The 3,963-nt window shown below is 46.4% G+C and overlaps 1 non-coding gene across 1 annotated transcript; it reads right to left on the minus strand.

Moving 5' to 3' along the window:
- Positions 1–649: 649 nt before the first annotated feature.
- LOC120274197 lies at positions 650–756 on the minus strand. The gene has a single exon (XR_005540732.1). It is a non-coding gene; the product is annotated as a small nucleolar RNA R71 (small nucleolar RNA).
- Positions 757–3,963: the final 3,207 nt, after the last annotated feature.

Genomic DNA, 3,963 nt, shown 5'->3' on the forward strand with positions numbered 1-3,963 from the left:
AGATCAAGAGGATACAAGAAGAACCGTTCACTCAATATGATGATTGTTTTAGTGGACAGTATGTTTATGAGCAAGAAATGATGCTAGGAGAGTTGGCGAAGACAGATTGTTTTCAAGTTGAAATTGAAGAAGAAGCAACTACTAAGGTAATGTAACATGCAAGGAGAGTAAGCTTAAACGTACACTTCGAAGGAAAGGGAAAGAACCTGTACAAGAACAGCCTAATCCAGCTGATTTGTAAGTAGGAGGATCTGACAACATGGCAGAACAAAATGAGCAACAACAAACACTATCCGATTATGCCAGACCTTCAGTGTTGGGGACACAATCGAGTATTATGCGTCCCCCAATTACAGCTCAGAACTTCGAGCTAAAGCCGGCATTCATCCATATGCTGCAGCAGTCTGCACAATTCAACAGTTTGGCTGATGAGGATCTAAACAGTCACATAGAGAGCTTCCTCGAGGTGTGCGACATGCTGAAGATAAATGGTGTGACGGATGATGCCATCAAGTTTAGAGCCTTCCCATTTTCCTTAAAGGGGAAAACGAAGCAGTGGCTACACTCATTACCTAGAGCATCAATCACTACATGGGAGGAGATGGTAGAAGCTTTTCTAGCCCATTACTTCCCTCCCGGAAAATCAGCAAAGCTTAGGAATGAGATCTCATCCTTTACGCAGTTGGAATTGGAGTCTCTATTTAAGACATGGGAAAGGTTCAAGGAACTCTTGCGCAAGTGTCCGCAACACGGATTCCCGGAGTGGATGATTGTTCAAACCTTCTACAATGGTTTGAACCCGAGTACAAGGCAACTCTTGGATGCGGCGGCAGGAGGTACCTTAGGTAGCAAGACCCCCGATGAGGCTCGTCAATTGATTGAGGAAATGGGGTTAAATAGCTACCAGTGGAACGCTAGGGAGAAGAAAAAGGTGGCCGGTCTACATGAAATTGATGCGGTAACTTCATTGGCGGCCCAAGTGGAGAGTTTGAGTAAGAAGCTGGATCTTATAGCTTCGAATAGAGTTGCGGCCGTGACCAATTGCACCGGTTGTGGTGGAGGACATGCTCCCTCCGATTGCCCAATCGTCATTGGTGATGTTTCTTCAGTTGAGAATGTTGACTTTGTAGGTAATGGAATGAGACCTCAAGGGAATCCATACAGCAACACCTACAATTCAGGTTGGAAGAATCATCCCAACTTTTCATGGAGTAATCAAGGACCACAGAAGACCATGGGGCCATCGGGGTTCCAACAACAACAACAAGCCCCTCAAGTGGAAAAAGCAATTTCGAGGCTTGGATACCCGAATGACGGATTTGGAGAAGCACTTGGCTAGATTTGTTCAATCGGCAAATACAAGGTTTGAATCAGTCGAGGCTACACTTCGCAATCACACCGCCTCCTTGCACAACGTTGAAAATCAAGTGGGGCAAATTGCGAAATCTTTTTCCGAAAGGCCATATGGGAGTTTACCAAGCAACACGGAAACCAACCCGAGAGAACATGTGAAGGCGATCGCTTTGAGAAGCGGTCGTGAGGTTGAAGGGAGGCTTCCGAGTGAGAAGCCGAAAAAACACGCACCCGAGGTTGTAGAGGTTGAGAAGGGAGCAAACAAAGAGAAAGAGGTGGCACCCCCACCTTTCAAGCTAAGAATCCCTTATCCCTCTAGATTGAAGAATGACGAAGGGGATGAACATTATAAGAAGTTCCTAAGTTTGTTCAAGCAACTCCATATCAACATTCCTTTTGTTGAGGCTTTGGCTCAAATGCCTAAGTATGCGAATTTCCTGAAAGACCTATTGACCAAGAAGAGGAAATTGGAGGAGAGTGCTTCAGTGGTGCTTGATGCTTCATGCTCGGCAGTGTTGCAAAAGAACATGCCGAACAAGAAAAAGGACCCAGGAAGCTTCATTATTCCGTGTAACATCGGTAACTTAGGTGAGGAAATGGCATTGGCGGATTCAGGGGCAAGTATCAACGTCATGCCATATACTTTCTTCCAAAAGCTAGGCTTGGGTGAGCCTAGGCCTACTCAGATGACTTTACAATTGGCGGACCGAACAGTACGACATCCGAGAGGCATCATTGAAGACGTGCTTGTCAAGGTGGACAAGTATATTTTTCTGGTTGACTTCGTAGTGGTAGATGTCGATGAGGATGCTGATGTACCCTTGATACTTGGAAGACCATTTTTGCTGACTTCCAAAGCATTGATTGACATGGACGGCGGAGAGCTCACATTGAGAGTCAGAGACGATAAGCTCCCTTACCGCCTTGCTGAAGCCATGCAGCATTCTCTCGATTTTGATGACACTTTGTATTTTCTAGACACTACTGATGAGATTGTTGATAAATATATACAGGAAATGTTAAACCTGGATCCGTATAAAGGTTTGTTCGACCAAGAGGAGAGCAATGAAGAAGTAATGATGCTTGGTTCGAATGGAGAGGAAACATTTACCCCGGGGATCTTGAAGAAGGTGCTCCGGAAAATGAAGAGGGCTAGGAGACGCCACCGAAAACGCCCCAAGACTATTGGAGACGTACATGAGCCAAGGAAGTTGGACGAACGATTGCTAGGTGGTCCGAAGCCCGATAGTACACCCTCTACCCTCAAGAGACTTTGCTCATCATGCTTTCAAGTTATGGGTAAGAGGCCAACCTTCATTCATAAACCCCCGCGAGGTAAGAAAGATACGTCAAGCTTAGTGACATTAAACAAGCGCTTCTTGGGAAGCAACCCAAGTGTTTACTATTTTCGTACCTTTTAGTTTAGTTTGTTTGCATGAATAAATTGTTAAGTGTTGGTGTTACAATTTTTGAATGCTTGTGCTGAGATTTTATTGTGGGGTTTTAAAAGAATTCATTGTGTGTTTTGTTGCGAATTGGCGAAGTTTGGTCATTTGAGTTCTATTTTGTGTTTTTATCTAGTAAATTTTGCATAATAGGGCAGGCTATGAGTGTGTCAACATGTTCAGAATATTTCTGTAGAGCCTGCAGGTTTTTCTAAGTCATCCGGAGAAAACACACGGGCGTGGGGAATTTCCGCATGCCCGTGGATGTGTACTGTAAACTCATCCAGAGAGGGCACTGGGGCGTGCGGCTGCCCCTGTGGACGACCATGCGACAGGCGCACGCCCGTGCGTAATTTTCGCATGGGCGTGTGAATTCCTGCAGAGTTGGGCAGATTTTCCCGAGAACGCACAGGGGCGTGGACTCGCCCCTGTGGGTGACCTTGTGAACCACACACGGGCGTGGGTAATTTCCACACGCCCGTGCCAAACTTTGCAGGTTGCTCCCCCCATCCCTAGAACACACAGGGGCGTGCGGCTGCCCCTGTGACTTGGGCTTGTGAATGTCCACGCCCGTGGGGAATTTCCGCACAGGCGTGTGGAAGACTTGATATCTTTCTCGGATGTCCAGGGAAGCTACAGTGGCGTGCATATGCCCCTGTGGGTCTGGCGCACGGGCGTGGATATCTTCCGCACGCCCGTGGGAGGTCATTCTAAGTCAGTGAGAGTTTTTCCCGAGAGCGCACAGGGGCGTGCATACGCCCCTGTGGAGCTTTTGAAGTGAGGCGCACGGGCGTGTGGAATTTCCACACACCCGTGTGGATGCACAGAACGTCAAAAGTCGCGAGTTCTGTTTAAAAGAGGATGATTTCTCTCCCTCCTCACAACTCCTTTTCACTTGAAAACACTCTCACACTATTCTCCGAGTGCATAGCGTCAGTTTAGTGGGATTATAGCGAAGTTTTCCGGCCGGCTCTTCATTTTCTTACTCCTCCTCGTCGGTAAATCCTTTTTCATCATCTTCTTCGTCAATTCATGATTTCTATTGATTAATCTGGTTAATAATGCTTCGTTTCTTAAATTAGAACAATGATTTATGTGTAGAACGAAGTTAGAGATATTATTGAGTTGTATTTTTGGATTGTTGATGCCTGGCCGTGCGGTTCTC

The sequence above is a fragment of the Dioscorea cayenensis genome, chromosome 12, assembly GCF_009730915.1.
Source record: "Dioscorea cayenensis subsp. rotundata cultivar TDr96_F1 chromosome 12, TDr96_F1_v2_PseudoChromosome.rev07_lg8_w22 25.fasta, whole genome shotgun sequence".
NCBI lineage: Eukaryota > Viridiplantae > Streptophyta > Magnoliopsida > Dioscoreales > Dioscoreaceae > Dioscorea > Dioscorea cayenensis.